Source organism: Magnolia sinica, chromosome 12 (assembly GCF_029962835.1).
Source record: "Magnolia sinica isolate HGM2019 chromosome 12, MsV1, whole genome shotgun sequence".
Taxonomy (NCBI): domain Eukaryota; kingdom Viridiplantae; phylum Streptophyta; class Magnoliopsida; order Magnoliales; family Magnoliaceae; genus Magnolia; species Magnolia sinica.
Window position 1 is genome coordinate 43148515 of NC_080584.1, and position 18315 is coordinate 43166829.

General features: G+C 39.4%; 1 long non-coding RNA gene across 1 annotated transcript; it reads right to left on the reverse strand.

Moving 5' to 3' along the window:
- Positions 1-333: 333 nt before the first annotated feature.
- On the reverse strand, positions 334-3236 carry LOC131221282 (uncharacterized). The gene is made up of 3 exons (XR_009159171.1): positions 2867-3236; positions 868-1001; positions 334-394 (listed from the first exon to the last, which is right to left on the reverse strand). It is a non-coding gene; the product is annotated as an uncharacterized LOC131221282 (long non-coding RNA).
- Positions 3237-18315: the final 15079 nt, after the last annotated feature.

Below are 18315 nucleotides of genomic sequence, written 5' to 3' on the forward strand. Positions count from 1 at the left end.
AAATAAACTTCCTAAACCGCAATGGAAATAAAAAAATTGAAAATATCAGTTTCTTAACAAAACTGAAAGGAGATAGAATTTCACAAATGTTAACAAGTACCAAAGGCATTATCTTTTCTTTTCTTTTCTTTTTTCAATTTCTCTGTTTTTCCTCCTAATCCAAGAACTACACCAAAAAAGATCTCTGTAATTAAAGAAAATTGAAAAAATAAATAAATATGAAAAATCATTAAAAACTAAGCACAATCCATGGTATAGTAACCACAAACATAATGCTCCTTGCAGAAGATAAGTTATTACTTACATAACTTTCAGTCATGGATCAACCAAAAAGCAATAGCATTTTCTATTTACTGCATTCAGGTAAACAGAAGTCCAAGACTCATGTCAGAACCTTCATTAAAGAGGAAGCCAAGTAAGACAGTGATTGGATGATAATTTAAGCATTCATGCAATGGAAAAACATCTTCTTTTCTTTCTTTCTTTTAATTTGAAGTAACTTGGAAAATGGGAGAATAAGTATTCAGTTCATGGAGGCCTGACTTATGGTTGTTTCTGCTCAGGGTATCGTCAGATGCAGAGGATGAAGAAGATGACAAGGACAACACTGAGCATGATGATAGTTTCATAGATGACAGAATAGATCCATGAATTAATCCTTAACCTCTTCAAACATAGATAATATTAACTTATTAATAGGGGATATGTCATAGCCAATGATATAAAAATATTAACTTAGAATTCCTAGAACATAGAATGAAATTGACTTGCCTAGGAAAAACAGAGAATTGCCATGCATTTAGAGGGTAGAACAACTTTTTTATTTAAAAAAAAAAATAGAAAAAGAAAAAAGAAGCATCAACAGACCTTTTTTAAATGGTTTTACTTTCAAGTCCCCGGGTTCATGGGGATTCAAAGGCTTCCATGGATCATCATCATAATCTGCAATATGCAATATGAGGAGATTGACTGGTTTGTTCTGCCTGAACGGATGCAAAGACCTTCAAGGGAGAAAAACAACTTAATTGGAAGGGAGATGCCCATCTGAATAATTGAATAATGACAAGAGTACAACATTTACAAAAGCTATACAAATTTATACTAAAAAATATATGGCACATCCATGCTGAAGCTTGGCAGATCCCCATTTGAATTATTCAATAATGAAAAATATAGCACATCCATGGATATGTATAATACTCTACATGTGGGACCTATAATAATAATAGTTCATCATTTCATATAAAAATTATAATGACAATTCATATATAAATTACACTGTATATACCTAATGTACACATACTCCATATTGTTAATGCATGCACATGAACAAAATACTCCAGATTGTTAATGCATGAACATGAACAGAGAACAATATTCATCACAAATACACATGCACAAACAATAGGACATGGTAAGAATCATACTGTTTGTGAGAGCATGGAAAAGAAGAAAACTCTTATGTGCCATGGAACCATACTATCAAGGGCATAGGAACACATGACTGGCAAAATTAATGACTGTAAGTGTTAATATTGTTTTGGTTATTGCTCTCTCTCTCTCTCCCTCTCTCCTTCCCGTAAGTAATGATGTTTTTAGTCCTATATCTGTACAGTCATTTATACCAAGGTGCATGAATACATTGTGTATTGGACTTCTGACACTGGTGCACATGTTTTCCAAATTATCATTTCCTTTGTCATGCTTTCCATGAATCCAAATAGACTCTAAAGAGGATAAATTCCACAATCACAAACTTTTCTGCACTCCCAAAATGCAGAGGAGCCAAAAAATGGCTTATGCTTTAACCATGTACTTGCAGGCCACTGACCCAACAGATCCCATCGCACGGACAATTAAGATTTATTACAAGCCTGGTGAATCCCTTGTCATCACAATCCAAATTGAACTAGCTGAGATCTCAACACCCCACTACCCATGTTGTGCTTATTTGGTTCACTCATACAACCATACTAACATGAACTTGAATATCACAGATCACATATTATCCAATCACCTTATCTCTTATTCATGCAAAGGAGTCATACCAAGTTAGTGGGCTTGCATTGTGATCTCCCTCGTGTCTTCTCAATGTTCTCATTCTAGTACAGTGAGTATGGATGCAAAATTTTGAATTTTGACCATTCAGTTCAGACAAGATGAATCTGTCAATTGTAATTATGTCGGTATTCATCGTATGGAAGTAGATCTAAATTGGTTACATTACTTTCAAGCCCAACTAAAAGAAACACCATCACATTTTGAAGGCAAGCAGTTGAATATGAACCATAAGAGAAGGGTGATTACAATTTGGTCATCCCCACTTTGCAGTACAGCTCAATGGTGCATCCAAACACAATCAAAATATTCACAATGCTGTCCAGACTATGGTGGTAAACACAGTATATGACCAATACTCAAATGAGGAACTATAATTGCTCAGCCCAAACTACCAGCATTTCATTTAGGCTTGCTTTCTGCATAGGTGAGGTCTGCCTTTCGATGATCCAAACCATTCATTTGGCAGGCCCAACTCTCAATGGGCCAGCCCTGAGAAAAATTCTGGCCTTGTTAACCCCCAGTTAAAATTACACAGAACAGAATGTAGAAAATCCCCCCAAAACAATCTGAATTAGGGTTTTCGACAGGACGACTGAAAGTATTCAACGGAGGCCATTCTCTGTCCATTGCCCATCCAAGGCATGCTTAACCAACTGAACGAACCTGATCACTCAACTGCAGGCCCTAATCCTTAATTTCCACTTAAAGTTACAGAAAACAGAGAGAAAATTCCCACCAGAGGGGAAAAAATAATCTGAAATAGGGTTTTGGACACTGGAAAACAAATCAGGGGTAGCAGCGGAACCTGGTGGAAGTTGCCAGAGCCGGAACCTGCAGAGCTGCTGGAAGTGTTGCTGACACGAACAGGGACGTGGTCAATGATCTGACGCAGCTTCACCTCCAGGTCTTCGTCGTCCTCCTTCAGACCGGTGCCTTTCTTGTACTCCACCAGGGCGTTGGATACTGCCCCAGCAGCAGAAGTAGAGGTTAGCGGCAGCGGCGGGAGAGCACTGGTTTTTGTAGGCGGCTCCTACGGTAATGCTACCATCTGCAAATCCCTCTCCAACTTTCCTTTGGGCCAACTAGCCATTCTCCTAAGACAGAGCATAGAAATAACAAAACCCTAAAAATCCAAGGAAGCAAATGATCCAGTGAATCTCCTCCTATAAAACTCCAAATCCTTATTCGCTCGCCGCTCTCTCAAAACCTGGAGCAATCTCAAAACCTAGGAGATTCGTGAGAGGAATGAGATGCAGAGAGAGGGATGGAAGGGAATCAGGGGAGTAGAGGGCCGGGAGAGAGAGAGAGAGAGAGAGAGAGAGAGAGAGAGAGAGGAAAGGGAATCGGGGAAATTGGGGCGGGAGAGAGAGAAGGAAGGGAATCAGGGGCGTAGGGCGCGACTGCGCGCGCGCACGCGAGAGAGAGAGAGAGAGAGAGAGAGAGAGAGAGAGAGAGGCGTAGGGCGCGACTGCGCGAGAGAGAGACAGAGAGACGGGGTGGGGAGAGAGAGAGACAGCTAGGTTTTTTTTTCTTTCTTTCTTAAATATATAGTAAAATATTCGTCGGTTTTACCTCTTACACAGCGCCGATGAAAGGAGAATGCATATGCCGGTTTTACCTCCTTTTGTTGTAGTGATGATAGGCAATCCCTGAGGAAGGAGACCACTGTAAAGAGCATGTCTTTTTTAATCCATCTATCATGCCAATGAAATTCCTTCAAATTCTTGAATATGGTGCGTTGGTTGTGGCAAACTGCTCTTTCAGTACGTACTTTAAGATGCCAAAGAGTTAAGAGGCATTCAAAAATAAGAATAACTGAATTATATGATCCCAATGTCAATGGCTAGTGGATACATTGATACCCGAAACAATCTGGCTATGTTAATAGGTCTAGATACAAATTTCCATTTCAATTAAAAGTCAAGTTGAATGTGGGTCCAACAATATGGTCCCATTAGATTTTGAGATGCACCGGGTATCTAAATTCTTAACTACATTTATAATTTAGAAACCAAAAGGAATTCATGCTTCAAGTATGTATTAGAATCCGGCTACCATCTGACAAACTCTAGACTGGATTACAGGCCCGAACGGAAGCGGATTGGCTGGCAGCAATCTAGCTGGTGTGGGACTGTGGGTACCTGTCGTGCGAAGACGAGAGCTGACGCTCCTCAAGCACCGAATGGTTCAAAATAGATCAAAGTTACATGGCCCCACAATTCTGTATTTATCATATCCACACCGTTCATCCATTTGGCGAGATCATTTTAGATCTTGATCCCAAAAATGAGTAATTTCCAACCGTTAAGTGCACCACACTACAAATAGCAGTGGGGACAATGATTCTCAACGTTAAAACTTTCGTAGTGGCCACCGTGACGTTTACTTTTCCTCCAATCTATTCATAAGCTCACATAGACCTGGATGAAGAGATATATATATATATATATATATATCATATTGATCCAAAAATTTTGTGACCCCAAAAAGGGTTTCAACGACAGGCGTTCAATCCTCCATTGCCTTTTACAGCGTAGTCCACTTGATATTCGTATCCGTCTTTGTTTTTTTTTAGATAAAGCCTTACGATGAACTCACCAAATGGACAAACGGTTTGGATATAACTCATGGATGCGGAATGGATACTGACAGGTTGAGTGGCGAGACTGGCTACTGAAGTGACATCACCAACTTCTGTGGGCTGCACCATGATGTATGTGTTGTATCAATACCGTCCATACATTTGGAGAGATCATTTTAGAGCATGGGCCAAAGAACGAGGCCGATCCAAGGTTGGGGTGGATCCCACCACAAAAAACAGTGATGAGAGTGACGCCCACCGTTGAAACCTTCCGAAGGTCCACCATGATGTTTATTTGAGATCCCACCCGTTCATGTGTTAAAGCAGACATGAAAGAAGGGAAAATACAAATAGTAGCTTGATCGAAAACTTTCAAGGCCCTTAGAACTTTTTAGCGGTGGGTGTCACTCTTCCCACTGTTTTTTATGGTGGGGTCCTCTCGAGCTTTAGATCTGATTCATTTTTTGGATCATGCCCTAACATGATCTCTCCAAATGGATGGATGGTGTAGATACAAAACATACATCATGGTGTGGCTCACAGAAGTTGGTGACGTCACTTCGGTAGCGAGTTTCGCTACTCTACCTGTCAGGAGCTAATCCGCGTCCATAACTAGGGTTGTACATTGAGCCGAGTCGAGTCGAGGTGGGCCAAGCTCGGCTTGACTTGTCTATGCTATACTCGAGTTCAAGCTCGAACTCGAGCTCACCCTCGAGCTCAACATTGAAGCTTGGCTTATTTGCCAAAGCTTTCGAGTCGAGTTCGAGTTGAGCTAGTGGTTCGAGTCGAGTCGAGTTTACCTCGGTAGGGTAAGGGAAAGAAAAAGAGAGAATGGGGATGGGTAGAATCGGGTAGGATTTTTTAGTAAAAACTTTTTAAGTTTTAACTTTTTTTAAAAAGAAAACTTTAATATATATTATATATTTAATATTAATATAATATATAATTTATATATTATTAAAATATATTACTCGAGCCGAGCTCGATCTCGAGCTTCGAGTCGAGTCGAGTTTAAATACACCATGGTCGAACTCGGCTTGAACTCAATTCAAACTTCAGTAAACAAGCTTGACTCGCCTCGAGTTGGCCTTTCAAGTTGAGTCAATCCGAGCTGACTCGAGCCGAGTCAAGCGAGCTTTTCGAGCTAGCTTGACTCATGTACAGCCCTATCCATAACTCATACCTCATGATGGGACCATAGAACTTGGTGACGTCAACACACTAGCGACATCGGTGGGGTGTGGAGCACCAGCCAATCTGCTTCCGATCAGTGTATACATTGAAACATTCATAAGGCCATAAAAGTTTTGTATCAAGCCAATATTTTGTTTTCTCACTTCATCCTAGTGGGAATAACCTTATAAACGGTTTGGATGGTATATAAACATTAAGTGGATCCTAGGAAGGTTTCAATGGTAGGCATTTCTGTCCCTCTCGTGTGACCCACTTGAGTCTTCGATCCAACTCATTTTTTGTCAAATGTATTAAAATGATCTCGAAACACGGGTGAATGGAGTAGATTTTTGACAAACATCTTGTTTGACCCCACCCAGCATCCTTGCGCGCGAAGTTACTGTCGGAAGACTTTCGCTGGAAATCATCCTATTTCAAATCCTATTTCTGGCATGACACTAGCGACAAGATCCGATATGAGATAGCCGGACCCCAGCTCGAGCTGGACCCAGAACTTCAATACACCTTAACAAAACCCGAGAGGAGTACCAGAATTCGATTTCTTTGGTTGGTTTGGATGAAATCGGATTGCATACTGAGTTACTTAGTAGGCTCTCACGGTACTGAGTAAACTCAATCCGGCCCACTTTGAATGTATGTGGTCTATTTACACCATCCATCCGTTTTTCCATCTAATTTAAGGGGTTGAGCCCAAAATTGAAGCATATCCTGAGATCAATTGGATCATAGCACAGAAACAGTGGGGATAATGATTTCCACCGTTGAAACCTTTCTAGGCCCCACAGTGATGTTTATTTGTCATCCAACCTGTTCATAAGATCATACAGACATGGATGAACGGAAAACACAAATATAATCTTGATCCAAAACTTCTGTGGCCCCTAAGAATTTTTCAACGGTAGACATTCAATTCAACTGTTTCCTGTGGTGTGGTCCATTTGAACATTCTATATGCTTCATTTCTAGGTTCAGGACCTAAAATTATCTGGTAAAATTGATGAACAGAACGGATTAGATACATAAATCATGGTAAACCTTACAGAGTTTACTCAGTACGCTAAGCGTGCTAAGTTACTCACTACGCAATCCGCTTACGGTTTGGGTGCATGCACCGACACAAGCATCCGACTTTGTGTCTACCTATTCACAGCCGTGTCTTTGTCCTAGTTCCATTTCGTACAAGCAACTCCCACGGTTCAGTGATCCAGACTGCTTTTCAGATTGTTCAAGTGGGTCCCGGAGTAGGATGATCTATACTGTTATTCAAGATGGGCTGCACTATATGCATGGACTAAACTCATAGCCCTTCAATTACTGGCCTGAAATAATTTGATTAGGAATATAGAATTACAGATATGCTTCTCATTGTAGTAGTAAAAGGGAAAAGGCAAGAATGATTGGTTGTTTATGAAATTCCAATATAAAAAGTTTTTCAGGCTTGATTCATGCACAGTGGGTCCCATAAAATTCAAAGATTAATTTGGATCACCAAAGCATTAACCCCACTTCTAAAAGGATCATATTTGTATGGAATATGAAGACAAAGGAAGGAGATGCAAACCTTGGGAAATTGACCGTACTCGCCTTGAAGTTTGGGCAAATTACCTAGACCGGTACAACACTCCATACAACTTTTGGAGTTTGTTTCGGACAAAAATGCCCCTGACCTTGGTTCAGTAGTTGCACAGTTTTCTAGGGACTAAGAAGTTACGTAGTATTTAATACTAATAAAGTGATGTGCACGGAACCCTTTTTGTGCATGGGCAAGGACTAAACTCATGGGGCCCATATTGATGTATGTGTATAATCCATGTCGTCCATCCTTTTTACCGTGTCATTTTAGGGCTAGGGCCTTAATATTAGCCTGATCCAGAGCTCGTGTGGGTCACATAATAGAAAATAATGATGATAATGGAACCCATTGTTGAAACTTTCCAAACTCACCGTAATGTTTGTTAGAAGTGGACATTGCCCAAGTCAGGACTTTTTGGACCCACGCCGAGCTGGCCGATAAGATGGACAGAATGGATCTCCCCAATGTTGGCCTTAGACTATTGTACGAATGGCTATCCTTTCATTTGGTAGTAAAGGAAGTGAACATGTAAAAACCGCGACCTGGGAAAACTACGACCCATGACAACCACGATCCATATACCATGAGAACTACGACCTTTACTACATTACAATCACGACTCTTACCACATTACAACCACGACCCAGGTATAGGTCGTGGTTGCATGTTATATGGGTCGTAGTTTTCATGAGGAAATAGTCGTGGTTGTCATGAGGTAGGAGTGTGGTTGGCTCGTTTTTCTTTCTTTTCCAGTGTAAGTTGCGTGCGAGAGAGAAAATCGGATTAAGTATTCGGTTAGGCCCACCTTAAATGTATGTGGTCTATCCACGCCATCCATCCATTTTTCCATCTAATTTAAGGGGTTGAGCCCAAAATTGAAACATATCCAAAGATCAATTGAAGTATACCGCGACCTTAATCTGTAGTCTTTGATCCATTTACACTACCAAAAATGGATCGTGATTGTCATGGGTCGTAGTTGTCATATTATATGGGTCGTGGTTGTTATATTATATAGGTCATGGTTATCATTGGTCGTGGTTGTCATGTTATATGGGTCATGGTTGTTATGTGGTAAGGGTCGTAGTTGTTGTGGGTTGTGGTTGTCATGTTATATGGGTCATGATTGTCATGTTAAATGGGTCGTAGTTATCATATTATATGGGTCGTGGTTCTCATGTTATATGGGTCGTGGTTCTCATGTTATATATTAGATTTGTCTTATTTTTCATATTAAGCCTTAAGACGAACTCACCAAATGGATGAACGGTTTGGATATAACATATACCTCATGATTAAACACACATAACTTGTTGACTTCAATACAACAGCTATATAGCCGGTGTGAAGTACACCAGTGAATCTGCTTCCTCTGATCCATGTCCATATCCGAGACGGAAATGGATTGGCTACTCCCCGCTGCTAACAGTCCCATGGCTGGTGGTCGGTGCTCTGTGGGCCCACTATGATGTATGTGTTACATCCATTCTGTTCATCCATTTTTACAGATTATTTTAGAGTTTTATACCAAAAATGAGAGGAATATAAATCTTAAGTGGACCACACCATAGGAAATCAATGGTAATTGGATAACCACTACCCATGACAACCACGACTCATATAACAGGATAATTACGACCCATATAACATGACAACTGCGATCCATATAACTGCGACCCATATAACAGGATAACTGAGACCCATATAACAGGACAACTGCGATCCATACAACTACGAACTATATAACAGGACAACTGCGACCTAAATAACAGGACAACTGCGACCACAACCTATATAATAGGATAATTGCGAGCCATATAACAGGACAACTGCGATCCATACAACTGAGACCCATATAACATGAAAACTACGATCCATACAACTGCGGCCCATTTGGGTCGTGGTTTGCATGGGTCCTAGTTGCCATGTTATATGGGTCATGGTTGTCATGTTGTACAGAATATGGTTTTCAACGTGTTTAATTTCTTTTATATCAAACTATTGGTATCATAGCTTAAGGCCCACAATGGGGTGATCTGATCCATCCACTTTATCGCCAGCTCGGCTTGGGCCCAAAAAGTCCTAACTTGGGTAATGTCCACTTCTAACAAACATCACAGTAAGCCTAGAAACTTTCAACAGTCACCATTATTTTTTATTATGTGGGCCACACGAGCATTGGATCGAGCTGATATTTGGGCCCTAGTCCTAAAATGACATGACAAGAAGGATGGGTGGCATGGATGAAACACATACATGGTGGTGGGTTGTAGTTGTCATGTTGTATTGGTTGTGGTTCTCATGTTATATGAGTCGTGATTGTCATATTATATGGGTTGTGGGTGCCACTGTCACCATTATAACATCGGAGTTGTGGTTGTCATATTATATTGGTCATGGTGGTCATGTTATATAGGTCGTAGTTGTAATGTGGTGAGGACTAAAATGCCATTTCCTTGTTTCAGTAGTTGTACGATTTTCTAGGAAATAAGAAGTTATGTCGTATTTAATGCCAATAAAGTGATGTATACGGAACCTTTTTTTGCGCATGGGCAAGGACCAAGCTCATGGGGCCCACATTGATGTATGTGTATAATCCATGCCGCCCTTCTTGTCATGTCATTTTAGGCCCACAGTGAGCAGGCTGACAAGGTGGACGGAACGGATCACCCTATTGTGGGCCTTAGGCTACTGTACCAATGGTTATCCTTTCATTTGGTAGTAAAGGAAGTGAACATGTAACAACCACGACCCATATCACATGAGAACCACGACCCATATAACATGATAACTACGACCCACGACAACCACGACCCATATAACATGAGAACCATGACCCATAACAACTACGACCCTTACCACAGAGCACAGACCACCAGCCACGGTCGCGGATTGCTACTTTCAGGTTGAGTATCCTGACTTACTACTCAACCTGAGCGAATCGAAAGGTTGAGTATCCAAACTCGCTAATCAACCTGTCCGTGTCTAATCAGGAATGAATTGACTACTCTCCTTCCACCTTTCCTAGCTATAGTTGAGCCGGGGTAGGACGAAATCCTCCATCTGGGACGGAAGCTGATTGGCTAGTGTACCTTGCACTAGCTACAGGGTGGCCGCGGATTAGATACATCGCTAGAATTGACGTCACTAAGCTTTGTGGACCCCACCATGATGCATGTGTTGTATTCATACCGTCCATCCATTTGGAGAGATAGTTTTATGGCAGTGGAAAAATAATGAGATATATCTAAAGTTCAAGTGGACCCCAACATTCATCATTCAAAACTTCTTAGGGGCCACAAAAGCTTCTAATCAAGCTTATATTTTTGTTTTCACTTCGTCTATCTCTATGTTAACTTATGAATAGGTTGGATCTAAAAAATAAATCATAGTTGGCCCTGTAAATGTTTCAACGGTGGGTGGACAGATCCCACGGTTTTCTATGGTGGTCCATATGATCTTTAGATATGATTCATTTTTTAGCATTTTTTAGATGATGCTCTAAAATGATCTCTAAAAATATATGAACCATGTAGATATAATAAATACATCACTGTGGGGCCACGTAGCTTTGATCTACTTTGAACCGGTCGTACAACTTGGAGCTCGAGGAGCGTCAGTGCACGACAAGTACCCACAGCAGTAGGGACGCCGGGGGTCGCGGATTTCCTGTTAAAGTCTTTCGCCACGTTCCTACGCTGGGAACCCAGGTGGGGCCCACCATGATGTTTGTGAGAAATCCACTCCATCCATCTATTTTGTGAGCTCATTTTAGTATGCCAGAACAAAAGTGAGAAAGATCCACAACTTAAGTGGGTTGTGGTAAAGGAAAAGGTAGTTAGGGAAATTCCTATCGTTGAAACCTCCTTGGAGTTTACAATAATGTTTACATGCCATCCATACTGTTCATAAAGTCATTCCTACTAGGATGAACTGTAAACACAAAAATAAACATGATTCAGGACTTCTGTGGCCTCATGAATATTTCAACTCTGGGCGTTCAATTCTCACGTTTTCGGTCCAATTCATTTTTGCCCTAATGTCCTAAAATGAACTCATAAAATGGATGGACAGAGTGGATTTCTCACAAACATCACAATGGGCCCCACCTGAGTTCCCAGCGTAGGAACTTCCTACGAAATCTGCGTGCGATGCCGGGTTGGAAGCGGATTGCGTATTAAGTAACTCAGTACCATAAGCATACTGACTAAATTCTATGGGGTCCACCGTGATTTATGTATTTTATCCACTCCATCCATCAATTTTAAAAGATAATTTTAGGGCTAGAGCATAAAAATGAAGTATATAAAAACCTCAAGTGGACCACACCATAGGAAACAGTGTGAATTGAACATCTACCTTTGAAAATTTCTCAGGGGCTACATAAGTGTTGGATCAAGCTTATATTTAATTTTTTCACTTCATCCATGTCCTTAGAAACATATTAAGAGGATTGATGAGAAATAAACATCACTGTAGGCCCTAAAAAGTTTTCAACAGTGGAAATCATTATTCCAACCGTTTCTTATGGTAAGGTCCACTTGATCTTTGGGTATGACTGAATTTTGGGTTCAACAGCTAAAATAATATAGAAAAATGGATGGACGACATAGATAGACCACATACATTCACAGTGGTACACTAGCCAATCCGCTTCCACTTCTGACGCGGATTAGAAGTTACTCGACTTACAGGTAGCTGTAGGAGTCTTCAAGGAGTCCAAATTCCCGAGACCTCGAGAAGGCTATTTTAGTAAGTCACGTTACTCGACTTGTGCATCCCAATATATGTAGAGATGAATGGTTTTATTGGGCCCATTGTGATGTATATATTTTATCCATGCCGTCCATTTATTTTGAAAGATCATTTTAAGGAATGAGCCAAAAAATGAGGCATATCAAAGGCTCATGTGGACCACACCATAAAAGGTGGTGAAATTGAAAACCCACCATTGAAAACCTTTTGGGGCATAAATTTTTTTTTGATGTAACTCTTTCTTGGCCCATGATGTTAAATAAAATTCTAAATCCAATGAACGGATTGGATTCCACACATAAATCATGGTAGGACGCACGATCCTTATAACATGACAACATCGAACCTTACTACGTTATAACCATGAACCGCACACACCACACATAACAATAACTATGATCCATATAACATAAAAACTATGACCTATATCAACCACGACCCACATAACATGACAACCACGACCCATATTACATAATAACTACAATCTGAATGACAACCACGACTCACATAATATGACAACCACGACCTGTGACAACCACGACCCGGATGACAACCACGACTCATATAACTACGACCCATATAACATAACTACCACGACCTATATCAACCACATTCCACATAAAATGACAACCACGACCCATATAACATGATAACTACGACCCGTAACAACCACGACCCGGATCACAACCATGACCATAAAACATGACAACCACGACGCATATAACATGACAACCACGACCCATGACAATCATGACAACCACGACCCATATAACTTGGCAACTATGACACTACGTGAAAAATGGAAAAAAAATGATGGATTTAGAGACGATTCTGGACCGTCTCTAAAATTGCTTGGTTTAAAGACGCTTTAGAGACGGCCGTAAACCGTCTCTAAAATTTTAGACGGCCCCTGACCGTCCTTAATATTGTCTTAAAAAATTTGAATATCCACAAATCATTTAAGACAGTCATTGACCGTCTTATATGGGTCATCTGAGACAGTCATTGGTCGTCCGCATTAGAGACGGTCCTTGACCGTCTTATATGCGGTCATCTGAGACGGTCATTGGCCGTCCACAGTAGAGATAGTCCTTGACCGTCTTATATGAAGTCATTTGAGATGGTCATTGGCCGTCTGCATTAGAGACAGTTATTGGCTATCTTTTACTTGCAATTTGAGACTGTTAAAGACCGTCTCTATTAGAGACGGTCCTTAGTTGTCTTACAGCCCTGTCAAAGACCGTCTCTATTAGAGACGGCCCTAGACCGTCTCTATTAGAGACTGTCAAGGACCGTCTTTATTAGAGACGGTCCTAAACTATCTTATAGCCCTATCAAAGACCGTCTTTATTAGAAACTGTCAAAGACCGTCTCTATTAGAGACAGTCCTAAACTGTCTCTAATGCTCAATTAAGTCACTTAAAAAAATTATGAACTTAAAAAAAAAAAAATTAGTTAAGAAGCTTAGAAAAAAAAATAACAATGTTTAAGAAAAATTTAAATTTTGAAAAAAAAAAAAAAAACTGTCGATAATTTTGTGCAAAAAAAGATTTCCATTAAAAAAAAAAACGATATTTTGAAAAAGAAAATTTAAAAAATTTAACAAAATTGTGAAAATTTTGACAAATTGAAAAAATATATATTTTTAAAAAAAGAAAACTAGATTTTGTCTTTTGACAAGAAAAACTGAAAAGTTATATATAACAAAAGTGAGATTAAAAAAATGATATTAAAAAAAATAATTTAAGAAATTAAACAAAATTGTGAAAAAATTGACAAATTGTAAAAAATATATATTTTTTAAAAAAGAAAAATAGATTTTGTATTTTGAAAAGAAAAATCAAAAAGTTAGATAATAAAAGGGAGATTTCGATAAAAAAATGATATTTTGAAAAAGAAAATTTTAAAAATAAACAAAATTGTGAAAAAATTGTCAAATTGTAAAAAAAAAAATATTTTTTAAAAAAGAAAACTAGATTTTGTATTTTGACAAGAAAAATTGAAAAGTTATATAACAAAAGTGAGATTTTGATGATGTATTGTATATCCTTACCGCCCATACATTTCTCCAACCCATTTTTTGGGCAAGTATAAAAAATTGTGTAGATTTAAATCTTAAGTGGACCACACCACTGGAAAGAATGATAATATAGTACCTCGCCATTAAAAATTTTAAAGAGCCCATCGTAAGGTTTTAGTAATGTTTATTTGCAATCCAACTTGTTGATAATGTAAAGAAGATCTAGATGAAGGTAAACTACAAAGATTAAATTGATCCAAAACTTTTGTAGCCTTCAAAAGGTTTTTAATGGTTATTCATCATATTATTTTGATTGGTATGGCCTACCTAAGATTATTTAGTTCTTATGATTTTGAAAAAATATATGGACAGTGTCGACATACATAAAACATATCAAGGTGGGCCCCACACGGTTAGAGTAACACCCATGAAGGAGTTTCCTAAAATAGTGCAATAGTACTATAAGGTCACCTCATGGGAACTTCCCGTACATCATCGTAGCCTATAGAGCTTTGACTCGTGGACTGCTGGTGTTAGGGTCACTTGCCAAACCGCGTGCAAATCCTACACCTCCACTCTGCTCATTTATTTTGACAGATCATTTTAGGTTATGATGCCAAAAAGGAGGTGGATAGGAGACTTTGGTGGACCACACCACAGGAAACAGGGGTCACAGTTTGTAGTCATTTAGGTCGGGCCTATATAGTTCCACAATAATGTCCACCACAAAAATTCATCTATATAGATCATTTCAGGGCATGGGTCAAAGAATGAGGCAGATCAAAATCTCAAGTTGATCCACCACAAAAAAATAAAAAATGTAGGGATTGAACGCTTACTAATAAAAAATTTCAGAGGGCTACAAAAGTCTTGGATCAAGCTGATATTTGATTTTTCTCTTCATCCATGTCTTTTTTTTTTTTTACTTATTAATAGGTTAGATCTCAAATAAACATCATAGTGGCCCTAGGAAAGTCTCAACGGTGGGTGTCACTGTCCCCACTATTTTCGATGGTGGGGCCACTTGAGATTTGGATCTGGCTCGTTCTTTTGATCATCCCATAAAATGATCTCTCCAAATGAATGGACGGTGTTGATATAATACATACATCATGGTGGGGCACACAGATCTGACTCCTTTTTTAGATCAACTGTTAAAATAATCTGTTAAAATGAATGGACGGAGTGGATAAATAACATACATCACGGTGGGCCCCACAAGACTTAAAAACTAGGAGACAAATTGGCTACTCCCCCTGACATGAGCCCTGTGGCTGGTGGTCGGTGCTCCGTGGGGCCCACCATGTTGTATGTGTTTCATCCATTTTTACAGATCATTTTAGTAATTTACAAAAATAAAATAAAATTATAGGGATATAAATCTTAGGTGGACCACACCACAAGAAAAAAATATCCACTATTAAAATCCTCCTAAGGCCTAATGTATTGTTTATTTGATATCCAATCTATTGATTAGGTCATAAATACCCAGACGAAGGGAAAAAATAAATATAAGCTTGATCTAAAACTTTTATGGCCCCCAAAACATTTTTAATGGTCAACGTTCATTCAACACTATTTCCTATAATGTGGTCCACTTGAGATTGAGATATAACTCATTTTTTCCATAGGAAATTGTGGGAATAATGTTTCCACCATTGAAACCTTTCTATGGCCCACGACGATGCTTATTTGTCATCCAACCTGTTCGTAATATCACAAAGACATGGATGAAATGAAAACACAAATATCATACTGATCTAAAATTTTTGTGGCCCCCATGAAATTTTCAATGGTAGATGTTCAATTCACACTCTTTCCGGTAGTGTGGTCCATTTGAGCTTTGGATATGCTTCATTTTTAGCCCACAGTGATGTAAGTGTTTTATCCACACTGTCAATTCATTTTTCCAGATCATTTTAGTGGTTGAGCCCAAAATTAAAGCATATCCAAAGGTCAAGTGGACTATATCATAGGAAACAGTGGGAATAATGATTCTCATTGTTGAAATCTTCCTACGGCTTACAGTGATTTTTATTTGTCATCCAACTTGTTCAATAGATCACAAATACATGGAAGAAGGGAAAACTAAAATATCAACTTGATCCAAAACTTCAGTGGCCTCCCAAAATTGGAGATAATAAATGTTCAGTTTATACTATTTCCTATGATGTGGTCCACTTCAGATTTTTATATGCTTCATTTTTAAGCTTATGTAATAAAATTATATGTTAAAATGGATAGATGGAGTGGATAAAATGAATAAATCATAGTAGGCCCCACATGATTTACTTAGTACGCTTGGGAACAGATTGGCTACTCCCCTGACACTAACCAATGGCCAGTGGTCAGTGCTCTGTGGCCCCACCATGATGTATGTGTTTCATCCATGCCGTTCATATATTTTTACAGATAATTTTACAATATAAGACCAAAAATGAAATATATCCAAATCTCAAGTGGACTACATTACAAGAAACAGTGTTGAATGAGCGTCGACCATTAAAAACATTTTAGTAGCCATAAAAGTTTTGGATCAAGCTGATTTTTGTTTTTTCCTTTCTTCTGGTCCTGTATGACCAAATCAACAGATTGGATGTCAAATAAACAGTACAGTGGGCCTTAGGAGGATTTTAATGGTGGATATTCAATCACTATTGTTCTCATGTGGTATGGACCACCTGAGATTTATATCCCTCTAATTTTTGGCATAGAGCTCTAAAATGATCTTTAAAAATGGATGAACAGAATGGATGAAACACATACATCATGGTAGGGCCCACAGAGCACCGTCCATGGTCCCGCCCAAAATTGGGCGTGCGCTCAAAACAGAGCCGCGCCCAATCTCCCCCCATTCTCTCACTCGCCGCCCTCCCTCTTCTCTCTCTCTCTCTCTCACCCTTGCTCTCTACCGTGCGTCGCCCTCAAAAACCACCGCTCCATGTATTACATTTCATTCCTTTCATCTCTCTCGATCGAGGTAAGTATCTACATCTCATTCCTTTCATCTCTCTCAATCGAGGTTAGAAATCATTTCCTCTCTCATTTTTCTTCTCATTTCTTCCAGCTAAGGTCCGCCAGCCTCCTACCTAGCCCCTTTCAAAACCCCCATCTCCTTCCCATCTCCTTCCAAAACCTCAAACTCATCCCTGTCAAAACCCCCATCATCATCCGCACCTAGCCCCTTTGAAAACCTTAAACCCCTATACATCGAAACCCATCGATTTTGCATATGAAACCTTCCGATCTGGCAATGCTCCCCTCCGACACTGTCGATCTTCGTCATCTTCTTTGTTTACCGATCGATCTACAAAGGTAAACCATATGGGCTTATGCAGTACACAAACGATCTGTTGAGGAGAGATTGCGGTGCGTGTTTAGAAGATGCTGTGGGTCGGATTCCTACGTGTTGTAATGGAAAACAAGGTGGGAGAGTTGTTGGACAAAGTTGCAATTTGAGGTATGAGAAGTACAAGTTCAATGAGGACTTGGGCACAACACCGTCTCCTCCATTAACTAACACAACTACCACTGTTAAGTTTTCAGATCTTCTTTTCTTGATTTTTGTCCGTCTTTTTGGTTAATCGAAGACAGAGACAAAAGGCAAAGATTGTAGTTTTGATCTTATTACTGGGTCATAACATATTTAAGACTGGACTCACCTAATGGATGCTCTGCCAGGTCATAATTACAAGTGTTTATCTTCAAAATACAAGTATCAAAATGAAATTATCTATTTCAAAAGAAAACCCAGAATCCCCGTCAATCAGGACACAACTCACATGAACCCGCTTGAGAACTGCATAAAAGAAAACGCGTCCTCATCATCCTCGTACTCCTGCTCTGCCTCAGGGGTCACGTCATCATCTGCATCTAAGACAGAGTCTGGTTGGTGTGGAAACACCATCCCAAAATGTGGGAGTGAGTGATCAACTCATCGGAACTATATAGTAAAAGTTAACATGATATCAAATCAATCAAGCAGTGATGATAAGGCAATACAATCAAACACATCCTAATTACTCTTGTTAATGCAAGGATGTATGAAGAAATGATTCATGCCCTCGCCTGCACTCCCTCAACGTCTTCATCTTACGGTACGCATGACAACCTCCCGTAGTACCAACGACT